Raw genomic sequence first — 14,659 nt, forward strand, 5'->3', positions numbered from 1 at the left:
TTTGTGATTCTATTAAAAATATAAATTGATTTGGAGAGAAAATAAACATTTATAATATTGAGTTTGCATTCCATAAGTATGATTTATCATATTGTCAGTAATTTCAATTATGGAAAATAAGCACAGAAAGAGGAATCAAATAGACTAGGAATAATTCTAACCAAAATGTGCGAGATGTCTAAACTAAAAAATTAAAATATTATTGAGAGACATTAAGAAGATCAAAATTAATAGAAGAAATAGGAGAGAAGCAGATATACTCTGCATGAAATTAAGACTATTATACGATCAGGAATTTAAGATATGTGTGTAAGACAGATAAATGGAACAATGAAATGTAAAGAGTCCCAGAAAAACTGAGATTTGATTTATGTAAAAGCTAGCATTGCAGAGCAACGGCAAAAAAGGAAGGTCTTTTGGATAAACGTTCTTTGTAGCCAAAAGACAAACAGACACCCAAAAGGGGTAGGAAATGGGGTAGCCTAGCAGACAGAAAACTTTTAGACATTAACTGCTGTTCTCCGTCACAAAAATTCATGATGCCATCCATTCAAACTCACAGCAACTAAGTCTGAATGAAGATTTGAGACTTCCACATTTGCCAGGCCATGATGAGGCAACCCAAGTTCCTCATGAGGATGGGTATCAGAGGTGTTCAACCAGGCAGCTACAATTTCACTCACACAGGCAGTGAAAGGGTTCCTTCCCATGGTGTCAGTGGGACTAGATGGGGAGCTTGGACTTCCATCTTCACCCAGTAGAAATGTGGCAGCCCTCCACTTGTTGCTAGGGGAAATCAGAAGAGGGTTTACTGAAAGTCAGGACTTTTACCACTGCTACTGGTGGTAGTTACAAGAATCTACACATGTGATTAAATGATATATTACCATATATCCTTTTATATCAAAATTCCCTATTTTTTCCCTAAATTCCCTAAAGCAAAATTTCATAAAGTATTCCCTCATCATACTAAAGTAAACCAAGGAAAAACAATTTTGCTATTCTCTATTTTGCTCACTATTTTTTGTTTTCTTTAATGTAATCCAAAATTTTTAACTGCTTATCTTTTATACTAGACTTACAAACAATGGATCTTTTAGGTATTTGATCTCCACAAATAGTTTTCAACCCACAATATCTACGCATTAGTGAATACTCCCGACTGAGCTTATTCTTGATGCTAAAATATTTTGCAGGTGACTGGAAAGTATTCCATGAATGATTTGTATCTGCCCATGTTGTTTATTCATGCAACCTCAGTTTACAAGTAATTTATGATAATTGCATGTGGATATAGCCACAAAGCAATCCCTGTATTTTTTGCCAGGTATAAAAAAAATGGCATATTTTGGCAACTATACCTCAAACAATGGGTTTGGTAGTGTTGACCATCATATGTAAAATAAAACAAGGAAAGAAAAACCCTTTTTCTCTCTTTTGTATGATAGGAAACAAATATAGAAGAAATGGCTTGTTCTCTTTAACTCTCCACAAAAAAAAAAAAAAAAAAAAAGATAAGAGAGAAATAACAGAGTGAAACAAAGTGTTCCTTCATTTATAATAATAGTAAAATGTATTTCTCATATACAAACAAAACCAGCAAGAATTGAGAATCAAAATGAGGTCAGTAACTATGTGATGGTATAATTATTGGTAACACTTTAGAGCTGTACTTAAGATATAGTCAATGAATTTTATTTTTTCTTTTGTCAACTGCTCCTTATCCTTAAAAATAAAAAATGGACAGTAAATCCAGCTCATTTACATTCTGGCAGATTATTTTAATATAGGACAACGTGGAAAATTTATTTCTGCCAGAAATTATGAATTCAAACATAGATCATAGCTATTATTACACTGATTATCATATTTTCCAGAGTATATTCTGTACTTTATCTTCTTGTTATTCCTATTTGGGGTGTTCCACATAATGATGTTTAAAAGGTAAACTGAGGCATTGTACAATTTTTAAAGAGTGTATTTAAGTACACAATGATTCATGAATTGGGCAGCTCCAAATCAGAAGTGGTCCAGGAACTCAACCAAAGAAAAAGAAAGAGACTTTTACAGAATAGACATTGCAGTAAAGGAAAGAAAATATTTGATTGGTTGTTATTATACCTTATCCAGTATAACAGTGTTTATACTTAGGTATAACCTTATTGGGTTGCTTTATTTAGTCTATTCCACTGGAAAATTCCTAGTTACAGATTATAAGTTAGTTGGTTGTTTCTGATTGGTTGAGTTTAAGTTCTGTTATTGTCATTGTTGTTTTTAAATAGTCATTTACATGAAATAACTGAAGTTAAGTTTTTTTAAGCTTTTAGGAGTCTCAAAAGCTTAGTTTAAACCCTCTCAAATTCTTTTGTGTTTAATGAGGCACCCAGGTGCAGTGGAGACTTCAATAAGCCCAATATGAAGTAACAGTTAGAAGGATTCCACCGGTTGGGCAGAGACTTTAACTGCTAGCCCCTTTAGAATTCGAGTTTAAAATTTGTCCTACCAACTTACATCAGCTTAACTAGCACCTTGGAATAAACATGAAAACCTAAATAGAACCAAGTTTTTTTAGTAAAATCTGTTACTGAGCTATAATGTTTACAATATGATTAAGGGCACAACTCAAAGAGAAAGATATAACAGCATAAAACTAAGCCTCTACAGTTGTAAGGTAATTAGGTGGTAATTTACCTATCTGCTAGAACAAAAAAATCAAAATGATTCATAAGAAGATAAGAGAATCTAGAGTCTCTACCAAGTATTATCTTTAAGATCCTATCTACAAGTCCACTATAGAAAGAAACAGGAAAATGTGTCCCATAATTAAGAAAAAAAGCAGTGAATGGAAATAAACACTGACATGAACCAAATGTTGGCATTACCAAATTAAGATTTTAGACCAGCTTTTTATAAATATTGTCAGAGACTGCAAAAGATAAAAAGGCTCAGCAAAAAATGTAAATGATTTTTAAAAATAGAATATGTATATGTATAAAATTTTAACAAGTTAGGTAGACTGAGCAGTAGTTTGAATATGGGAAAAGTAAGGGTCCGTAAACTTAAGGATAGCAGTAGAAATTATTTTATTTTAAGAAAAGTGATAAAACAGAATTTTAAAATGAATGGTCCAGAATTCAGTGAAGCAAAATGGCAGAATAGGAAAGTCCAGGCTCTTGCTCTACAATGGAAATATCAAATAAACAACAACATTACAGTCCAAAGTAATTTTGTGGAAGTCTAAAAACAAGCTAAGAATTTGCAGCCACCAGGAGAAACCCCCAACAAAGAAAAGGCCACATTCAAAATGACAGAAAATGTGTGTCACTTTTGCTCACCCTTGCCCCACCCTTTCTATCCAGTGGGGCCAGACATGGTCAGGAGAAAGCTGTCCAATTTCCAGTTTCTCCCTCAGGACCAGAAGGAAAAGGCTGGAACTTGTGTGCAACGTTCTAAGCTTATCTGTGGACTTCTTGAGTGACTGGTTTCTATCTTGCCTAACTGGGAGTGTTGATTGGGAATAGTGTCATGGTTTGGGTATGAGGTTGGAGACCACCAAATGCAATAGTGGGGGCTGCAGTTTGTGACAGCTGCAAGGGGACTCCAGACCTGTGAGTGCCTGGGGACAAGAGATTGTAGACCGAGGAATGCAATAGAACATCTAAGACTCTGAGAGGAGGCAAGGGTGAGACGCTTAAGCAAAATAACACATTTAAAAGCATCATCTATATGAAAGAATTGGGAAGACACACACACATGCACAATTTCCCAGGAAAGATACATTCCCAGAGAAGACCTGAAAAGAACTTGAGTTTTCATACTGGTTGTTTAGGGAAAGTTTTCTCTTGCATAGAGATAATCTACAAAGACTAGAAGAAGTAGCTGCTTTTTCAAATGTCCAATTTTAAACAAAAGACTACAAAGCATACAAAGAAACAGTGAAATGTGACTTATCCAAATTAACAAAATAAATCTCCAGAAACCAACCCTAAAGAGACACAGGTTTCAGATTTACTTGACAATAACTTTAAATAGTGTCATCAATTTGCTCAATGAGATAAAGAAAATCATGAATAGACAAAGAAAAATTAGAAAAAATGAGATATAAACAATTCAAGATTATCCACAGAGAGACAGAAATTATTTTTACAAAGAACAAAAAAGAAATTCTAGAGCTGACAATAAGATAATTGAATTTCAAGTTTAATACAGCGGATTCCAACAATCAGAATTAAAAAAAAAAAAAAAAAACACTGCAAACATGAAGACAAGTCACTTGAAATTATAGAGTCTGAAAAGCAAACAAGAAAAGAATAAAGAGTGAAGTAAAGTGATGGTGACCCTGTTCCTTTCAGGTTCCTGCTTGATTTGTGAAATAGCCCAGGAATAGGGGACATTCTCTTGTATCATTCTGCTTAGTGAGACGACGAGGGCTCAGGAAACCGTGAGTATTTTGCTGCTACTCACTTGTAAGTTTCCACTGAAACCTGCCTTACTTGTGGACTGTGCTATTGTGGTGCTTGTCTCCACTCAGTGTGTATGCTGTGTTTCAATTCTGCATGTCAGATTTTAGGTTTCAAGCACTTAACCCTTCATGGATATTTTCAGACCTACTACCTAGGTCAGGTTGTATTTAATTTATGTAGTGACTTATACCAGATGACTAATCCAGTTCTTTTATCCTGGCCTTCTGAATTCAGCATGTCATCTCCCTCTTACTTTGTATCACCTGAAAAATGAAAAACACAGTATCAAGGGATTTTATTTTTAAACAAAATTGTATTGTGTTTCTTATCATCTGAGTACTATTCTAATTACTGCCTTTGTTATCCAAACACACTGCTTCTTTTAAAACAATGTAAATGACAACATTCCAAGTTTTGCCAACATTGCCACAATAATGGCATTGGCAGATGATGTCCCAAGAATTAGTTGTAAATATGCAACTCTAACTTTGCAATGCCAAATACTAAAATTAATTAGGTATTTGTGCAAAATATCCCTCCCAGGGTTTGTGTTTTAAAAGTGAGGAGAGGAGTTATCTCCAAAATTTCTCCAAATTTTTGACAAAATTATTATTTTTACAAAATGTACCATAATACATATTTCACAGAATAAAAACCTTTTTAAACCAAGCTGAAAAGCCTCAGAGCAAGTTTCTGCCAGATGTGATTTGATAAGCTATAAACCCTTGAAATATCAGAGATGATAGTAAATATGACAACTGACCTTTAGTTATAACACTAGAAATGTGATACTGTATAGATATCAGTGGGTGTTTTTTTGTACTGAGGCCATTAGGAGAGAATTTGTTTTGCATATTTTCTAAGAAAGAGCTCTAACTTTATGCCATAAAACTGATAACAAAGCATGTAGTTTATATGATTCTATACATTTGTCAGCATCATATGTTATCTATAGTGTAGTGAAATCAAATTCCTTAAAAATATAAAACTTATTGTCAGGCCTCTGAGCCCAAGCTAAGCCATCATATCCCCTGTGACTTGCATGTATACATCCAGATGGCCTGAAGCAACTGAAGATCCACAAAAGAAGTGAAAATAGCCTTAACCGATGACTTTCCACCATTTTGATTTGTTTCTGCCCCACCCTAACTGATCAATGTACTTTGTAATGTCCCCCACCCTTAAGAAGGTTCTTTGTGGCCGGGCGCGGTGGCTCAAGCCTGTAATCCCAGCACTTTGGGAGGCCGAGACGGGCGGATCACGAGGTCAGGAGATCGAGACCATCCTGGCTGACACGGTGAAACCCCGTCTCTACTAAAAAAAAATACAAAAACTTAGCCGGGCGAGGTGGCGGGCGCCTGTAGTCCCAGCTACTCGGGAGGCTGGGGCAGGAGAATGGCGTAAACCCGGGAGGCGGAGCTTGCAGTGAGCTGAGATCCGGCCAGTGCACTCCAGCCTGGGCGACAGAGCGAGACTCCGTCTCAAAAAAAAAAAAAAAAAAAAAAAAGAAAGAAGGTTCTTTGTAATTCTCCCCACCCTTGAGAATATACTTTGTGAGATCCACCCCCTGCCTGCAAAATATTGCTCCTAACTCCACTGCCTATCCCCAAATCTTTAAGAACTGATGATAACCACCGCCCTTTGCTGACTCCTTTTTAGGACCCAGCCCGCCTGCACCCAGGTGAAATAAACAGCTTTGTTGCTCACACAAAGCCTGTTTGGTGGTCTCTTCACACGGACGCGTGAGATACTTATCACTATCTTTCAGTTGATCTGTGTTTCCTTTAACATAACCTTAATAAATTTGAAAGTGTCTTTCACATAATATTGAGATAATCATGTGCCCAAGTCAGTGTTGCTTTGGATCCTGTGATAAGTTCCCATATTTCACATGAAGGATAATAGTGTATTACATTTCCCTCCATGTTCAGACTTACTGGAAGACAAGTAATGTACTGCTCTACCCTCAGATTAGCACAGAGACAGAGAATGTCCAAAATTGATCTTGATGTCTTCCCCATTAAAATAATAACAACAACAACTCTAATTTCTCTGGTCTACTTCACATCTTACCTCTTCACTGGCTAATAACCTGAGCCAAAAATCTATATAAAATTGCAGACTCTTACATCTCTTCAAGTATTCATCAACTTCATGTTACCTCTTCCATCTCTTTGTTGTTATTCTTAGGATCCTTTTTACTGATTTCAGCAAAATTCCATCATCTATGACCAGTGCTATAACAGAGTCATTTGTTCATCACTTTCTCCTAAACATAACTTTCTCCTCTATTCCATGCTCAACACTTCTGCCAAAATCTGATCAAGTTAATCCTTGTCAGAGGTACTCAATGGCCTTCCTTTGTGCATAGTACCACAAATCAGTGCTGTATCCTCAACACTTAAGAGTGTACCTAGCATGAAAACCATAGAAAAACAAAACTATCTGGATTTAGATACTTTTGTATAGGACTATGTGACTGAAGCAGAAGAGACACCCATTTATTCTTATTCATTCACCCGTACATTCATACAATGTGAGTTGGTTGAGTTCCTGCATGGCATCAGGTGCCTGTGCTTGTTATAGTAGAGAGTTAGGCAAACATGAGCAGGGCAGAAGAAGCCTCTCCCACAACCAGCCATGTCAGGCGACCATCAGGTGATGGCCAGGCAGTTGGTAACTCTCTTTCTAAAATAATTGGTTGCAGCCGGCACCAGGGAAAGGCAGTCTCCCTATAGTTAGGAAATATCCGAAAATGGTGATAATCAGCTTCCTGAGACCTCAGGAGTTGCGTGAATAGGTTTAAGCTTGTACATTAAAAGGGAAAATGGCGGACTTAAACTGGTATGTGACCTTCTAGGGCCATTCCACGAGTAAAGGGAAGAAGCCTTCAGTGAGCATGAGTACAACTCCAGTATACACTGCGCATGCTCCCCTCCCAAGCACTAGGTGACCATTGTGCATGCGGACAGCACACTCTAAGGGAAAAATCAGGGGTGAAGGGACGCAAGACCCCAGAAATATGCCAACACATAAAACCCTAAATCAAAAGGTAAAACTGTGCCCTTGTCCTTCAAGTGGCCCACTTGGCCCTCTTCCAACTTCACATTTCTTCCTTTTGTTCCTGCTCTAGAGCTTTTTAATAAACTTTCACTCTTGCTCTAAAACTTGCCGCCATCTCCCCTTCTGCCTTTTGCCCCTCAGGCGAATCCTTTCTTCTGAGGAGACAAGAATTGAGGTTGGTGCATACCTGGACAGATTTCCAACCGGTAACATGCTCAGTGATGCAGAGTAAAACTGTAGGCAGTTAAACTAGGAAGTTGTGTATCAGCATAGGGACAGAATACAATTATGTTTTCAGAAGACAGAGATTAGGTAATTTGGCAACTCAGTTGGAAGACAGGAAATTAGTTCAAAAAAAGGAGGAATGCAAATCAGTTAAGGCCCAGAGGATGATATGGTATTCAAGTAAAATCTTTGAATGGAAAATAATTTCTTTTTTTGCCCCCCGCTCTGTCGCGGAGGCTGGAGTGCAGTAGTGCGATCTCGGCTCACTGCAAGCTCCGCCTCCTGGGTTCATGCCATTCTCCTGCCTCGGCCTCCGGAGTAGCTGGGACTACAGGCGCCCGCCACCACACCTGGTTAATTTTTTGTATTTTTAGTGGAGACGGGATTTCATCTTGTTAGCCAGGATGGTGTTGATCTCCTGACCTCGTGATCCGCCCACTTCGGCCTCCCAAAGTGCTGGGATTACAGGTGTGAGCCACCACGCTAGGCCAAATAGAAAAAGTTTTTAACAATGTTGAGGTGAGCCCTGAGAATAGGTTAAGTACCCTGACTCTACATCTGTAATCATGTCATTCTTTTACCCTTCTGTTTCTCCTTTTCTTTCTCATCATTCAGAATTATCTTCTTCCTTGCAAATAGCATAAGGTTTAACTAAAACTGCTAAATAATTATATTACCTTATGTATAAGGAGTCTGGATAAAAGGTGTGTTGAGAGTTGGGGCAATGGCACACTGACATTTTTATAGACTCCGATGCTTCATGTTCCTGCTACCCTTGGTCCTTCAAGAATGTCTTCCCCCATGGGAGAACACTGAGCATAGACATTCTAGCTTCACTTAAATATAACCACATACAATGAAAAAGAAATAGGGCATTTTCTTCAGGTGTCCCTTTACTGGGGAGGAAAATTTTCCAGGAACCCCCTGCAAACTTTGTCAGTTCCCATTGACCAGCACTGGGTCACATCCATTTCTCTTGCTGCAAGAGGGGAGGGTAGAAAGACAAAATTCTGCTGTTTTCAATATTTATCCTAGAAGACAGTTTCAGTCAGTGTGTTAGTCCATTCTTACCCTGCTATAAGGACATACCTGAGACTGGCTAATTTATAAAGAAAGAAGTTTAATTGATTCACAGTTCTGCAGGGCTGGGGAGGCCTCAGGAAACTTACGATCATGGCGGAAGGGGAACAAACACGTCTTTTTTCACAAGGCGGCAGGAGGGAGAAGAATGAGAACCAGTGAAAGGGGAATCCCCTTATAAAAACCAGCAGATCTTGTGAGAATGTACTCACTATCATGAGAATTGCATGGGGGAAACCACTCCCATGATTCAACTACCTCCCACCTGGTACCTCCCACAACAAGTGGGGATTATGGAAACTACTATTCAAGACGAGATTTGGGTGGGGACACAGTCAAACCATATCGGTCACTGAGAAAAATAGGATGAAGTGGACAGTTTTTATAATTAATTAAACAATTAATTTGTATTGTATAAATTTAAAGTACACAAGTATGATGTTTTGATACACATAGTCATAGTGAAATGATTACTACAAGTAAGCAATTTAAGATATTCATTACTTTCCATAGTAACTTTTTTTTTTTCAGGATGAGATTGAATTGTTCCTAGTCAACCAGCAGCATCTTCCTCTCTTTCTCCGTTCCTCAGCCTCCTCTTCATATTTAGGCTTCATACTGTCTACTTCCTCTGAACTCCTTTAATGAACATTACCTGTACTAGTCATTTGATGTTTAAATAATAGCCACGTGACTAGCTGCTATTTTGTGAATATGTCTGTATTCATTTCTTGGGGCTGCTGAAACAAAATACCATAAACTGTGTGTTCAATCACAGAAATTTATTGTCTCACAGTGCTGGAGGCTAGAATTCTGAGATGAATGTATTGTTCACTTGGCCATGCTCCCTCCAAAGGTGCTTGGGGAGAACCTGTTCCTGGCTTCTTACCTAGCTTCTGATCATTTCTTAGTGTGTGGCAGCATAATTTCAACCTTCACATGATGTTTTTACCTGTGTATGTGTGTCCCTGTGTTCAAATTTTGCCTTTATATGTTGGATCAGGGTCCATTCTAATGACCTCAGTCTACTTCCAAAGAAGGTCACAGCACCAGACACTAGGGGTTAACACTTCAACGTCTTTTGTGAGAACACATTTCAACTCCTAATAATGTCTGCTGAGAAAGTAAACGACGTCGGGGCAAGACCTTTTTCCTCATGTGCATGTTTCACAAAGTGCATGAAGCAGAGTGTTTTTAGCATAGTAATTGCTTAATAAATATTCTGATTGATCCTGATTCAGATATTCCTCTTCTAAGTGAATGCCACTCAAAATGAGGTCTATTGAGTAGTAGTGTTGCAGCACATCTTAACAGATCTTGTGTGTGTGTGGGGAGGGGGAACTATGCCAAGGTCAGAGAAAATTTGGGAATAGGATTGTAGTACAATAAGCTAAAAATGTTGCATAGGTTATTTCACCCCTGGGAAATTTCAAAGACTTTAATATGTCATGTAATAGGGATCTGTCAAAGGAGAATGCGTTATTTGATATTTGCCAAACATATGGGCCATATTTTTTCCTACACAGAACAATTGCTAATGTCTTCTGCACAGAGTCATGTTACAAACACTATTTGGGAAATCTGCTCTTAGTTCATTGGCACTGGCTCAGAGATCACAACTAAAGAAACAAATAGAGTTAACTTTCTCAGATCCCAGGGTATGTATTAAATCACATGTCAATCCCATTTTTAGTAGCTACATATTTGTTTCATGACAGCCTAAACCTTCTCATGGCCCACAAAGAATTATATATTTTGTGGTTGGTCATCAAATCAAAACGATCTTAAGTGAGTATGAAGTTTTGTAAAAAGGTAAACTTAGCTGATTTTATTTTTTAATTTTGTTTGAAAGACTAGAAATGTCTAGAGCTATTATTAAAACTTTGATTGTTCATAATGCTTCATCTTATAATATCCATTACTTGGTTATATGACTTGTTTGATAGTATTTGGATTTGGTCACATTTTACTATAATGATATAGAAACAGGCCAAAAGGGAACCAGTGGTGGGGACCTGGGATGGGATTGTCTGGAGAAAGAGGGAAAGAGAGACATATGAAAGACCAAAGGTCTGCATCACAGAAGCTAATTGTGACGCTATTCATATCAGGTTACAATAACACTTGCACAAGCAGGTGCATCAAGCAGGAACTCCCCTCCTCTCTAGCATTGCAAACCCCTATAGGGTTTTTAAAACTCAGCTCAAAATGGCACCTAGAACCAAGAAGCCTTCTGCCTGATTTATCTGGAAATACATTAGTTCCTTTCTCTGGTCCTGAAGGAGTGGCTCTGTACTCAAAGTCAAGCTCAAAAAGCCTGAGTGCATGTAATATACAGAGTAAGACAAAAATCTTACTTTCATTTATGACTCTTACTTAGGCAGTTTGCCAAACTGAACTGATTGAAAAAAACAATGGCAGTTTGAGGAACCTGAAATCAACAGACCCTCAGGCTTGAACTTCAAGTCAGTAGACCTTCAAGTTAGTGAAGTTTGAACTTAGGAGAGACTGTTTTGAGCACATTTTTGCTAACTGCAGGCTTTATATTTTTTGGAGCATGTTACTTAACCTCTTAAGTCCTCACTTTTTCTTCAGCAAAATAAAGCCTGGAATTGCTATTAAATTGAACCTTTATGAAATTGCTGTTTTTGAATATAAAAATGTTGAAATATTACCATTTAATGTGCTTCAACCTACTATGCAGAGAGTAGTTATGAGATTTTTTTCTAATAAATGGACTGAAAGTAGCTGGCCAATTGAGTTAAACTAATAATAATAGAGAGCTATTGTTATTATCTATATGGTTTCTATCCAAACATACTTCTATTTTGCATAGAACACTGGCAGCTACATGTATTGATCACTCCATGGATACTCTAAGTTAAATAACACATTCAAAAATTAAAATTTCAAATTTCAACTAAGAGATCAATAAACATTACTTATAAATGAATTGAAATGTTTATTGATCTCTTACATTTATAACTGTAAAAATGAAAAACTTTAACATGTTTATTTTCATGGATCTTAGATTCCAAGCATATTCTTTTTTTATTTTATTTTTCTCCAGAAGGCATCAGAGCTCATGATTTCAAACATATTAACTTAAACCATAAGGTTTTCTTAAAGGCTTAGACTTTCTTCCTGAACAAAAGATTTAAGAACTTAAGTGCCTTTTAAACTAAGAAGAATGATTTATGCCATTGCCTGAAACAAATCTGCCTAACAGCTGTTTGCAACTATATAACAGGAAATTAGAACCCTATTTTGAAGGGTAGCTAGATTTGGTGGTACTTATAAGGCCCAAATCTCTGTTTTGAAACAGTAAGATTGGAATTGGCAGGGTCTTCTCTGGACACCTGGGTTGAGATTGGGGAAACAAGGTTAGAAATGCTGTCGCCCTTACCATGACTACTATATTCCAATCAGAGTCAGCTACACATGTCCAGGTTTGGCTTCAAACTGATGACTCTTAACCAACAATGATAGGAGGTATGTTAAATCAGATTGCTTTCTAAATCTGATTCCCAAAAAGTGTACGCAAAAAACACCCCAAACAGTGGCATTGACTTTTTTATAATTTCAAGGTTTGAAGTCATTAAGCATGATGGAAAAAATCAAGAGTTGGCTGTGGCATTTGGTGGCTAGAAATTCATCTGTTAGGACAAGGGAAATGAGGCATAGATTTCATCTGCAACATTGCCTAGGAAATATTTAGGGCCTGGACTTAACCACTGAAGAACGTTGCCATCGGAGTTCTGCATCCATAGTCTACCCTGAGAGCACCTGCTCCCTCCTAGCAAAGGCTGCTTTGTAATGATTTTCTTTTAGTATATTTGATTGCCAACTTAAATTTGATGAATCTCATTGGACCTAAAATATACACAGGATGCTACAATGATGTCCTTGTTTTTGTTTAATTTAGAGGCAAATTGAATGTTAAAATAAGAGTATGAATGGTGGTTTAGTGATTGCATTTGAGGGAAGTGAAGGGTGGTCTGTGCTTGAGCAGTGAGGGTTGGGAATTTTCTGCTGTAGGTAAGAGTTAAAACAACACCCAGTCAATCCCATGTAAGTGAAGTTCTTTAGTTCTCTTCCTAATGTAATCTGAAGTAATAGATTTTATAATAATGAATAGAAACACATTCACTTCTATTTTCTTGTGCTTGCTGGAACCCACTGTGGGATTTCTACTGTCCATCCTGACTGGTCTCAGTTGACTTACCATTCCCCAAGGTCTGTCAAATCTAGGAAAGGATGCTCACTTCCTCCCTGCTAGGGGTTTGCTCTTTCTATATGGTAGTAAAAGCTACAATTCTTTTTTGGACTAAAGACAATTTTATTCTCTGTTCTTGGACCAGGAGGTGGCAATACAATAAAGCTTACTTTAGATTTCCTTATGTGTGATAAATCTGTATTCTGTGAGTAAGTTCTCACTAGGTCAGAACAGAGAAGCTACTCTTTGTAGTCTCTTCAAAGTGAGGAAATTAGTAATTAACTAGAAAAACCCAGACAATAGCTGTTCTTATCGTGAATGTGTCTATCTTTTGTCTTCTAAAATAGAAACATACAGGCTGTTTTGTTAGTAAACCTAGACAGAAATTTCAAAATTCGGAACTATAACTACAATAATTTATCAACTTCTGATTCATATTTGTTATATTTAAAAATTTAATAATTTATAAAAGACTATTAATGGCCTAGCATCCTTGGAAACCCCGCTGCTCAGTGCTGGCTAATTTACCTTCCCCCTTCATGACAGTCTCACTCCTTTCACTCTCCAATCTTCCACTCAGATCTTCTCTGTTTCATACCTTCATGTTGATGGAAAGTGTATGGAGAACTTTCCTTAGCTACTATTTGTAATTTCAACTGAGGATTTCTGAAGTAACAGATTTTGTTGTTACTTCTAATAATAAAAAAAAGTCAGACCTGGGTAGATTTTAGTGGGATGTGGCCCTAAAGTCTTCTTTGCAATCACACTGGAGTAGAGACTTTTGTGTATCTTGGGCCCAGAATGTCACATACAGAACTCTTTTCTCTTCTGCCACCATATTTCACTGGGATTATAGAGAAAAGTAAAGCCTGTCTGAAACACCAGCTAGAACATGCATTCTGAATTTTTAAAATGTCTATATTAGAAGAATAGTCATTATGTGAATTAGAACAGTAGTTAAATTATAATTTTTCCTTAATTGTAGAAGAAAGGATGTATGCATTAACTGAATATATGTCTACAAATATTGAGGTTATATTATGCTTGGTTAGATTGCTAAGACTATCCCTGGCCATGAGAGCCAAGTCAACTATAAAATTTGCTTCACAGTTATCAACAGTTGAATTCTCAGCTTTTATATTGTCAATATACAAGTAGAAAGAAAGAAAAATATTTATAGCTAGATGCTCAGAGATTGGAAAGTATAAGAAACTCCATTTTGAAAACACAGATTTCAGAATAAACTCTCTTTTCTGACTCTCAAAACAGGTTCACATGTCCTTTAGCTATAGTCAAAGAAAAATTTTACTGGATAGAGTTAAACAGACAAGAAAACTTTATTCAAGACTATTGCAATAGGGGAGAGAGAATGAACTCAATTTCACTGAAACAAAAGACTAAAAGACTTTCAGATGTTGGGGTGACCTAGTAAAAATGTACTGGGGGCAGCTGGGGGAAGTTTAGTCGATGTAATCAGGCCATTTCATTTGTTAATTGTTGCTTATGAAAGTCAAAAGTTAGGCTCCTGCCCTCCCATAGAGACTGAAAGGTGAAAACTGCCTCTTCCTTGATGATTACATTTCAAATGGATGAGGAAGCTCTTAGATAGCAG

The sequence above is a fragment of the Macaca thibetana genome, chromosome 13, assembly GCF_024542745.1.
Source record: "Macaca thibetana thibetana isolate TM-01 chromosome 13, ASM2454274v1, whole genome shotgun sequence".
Taxonomy (NCBI): domain Eukaryota; kingdom Metazoa; phylum Chordata; class Mammalia; order Primates; family Cercopithecidae; genus Macaca; species Macaca thibetana.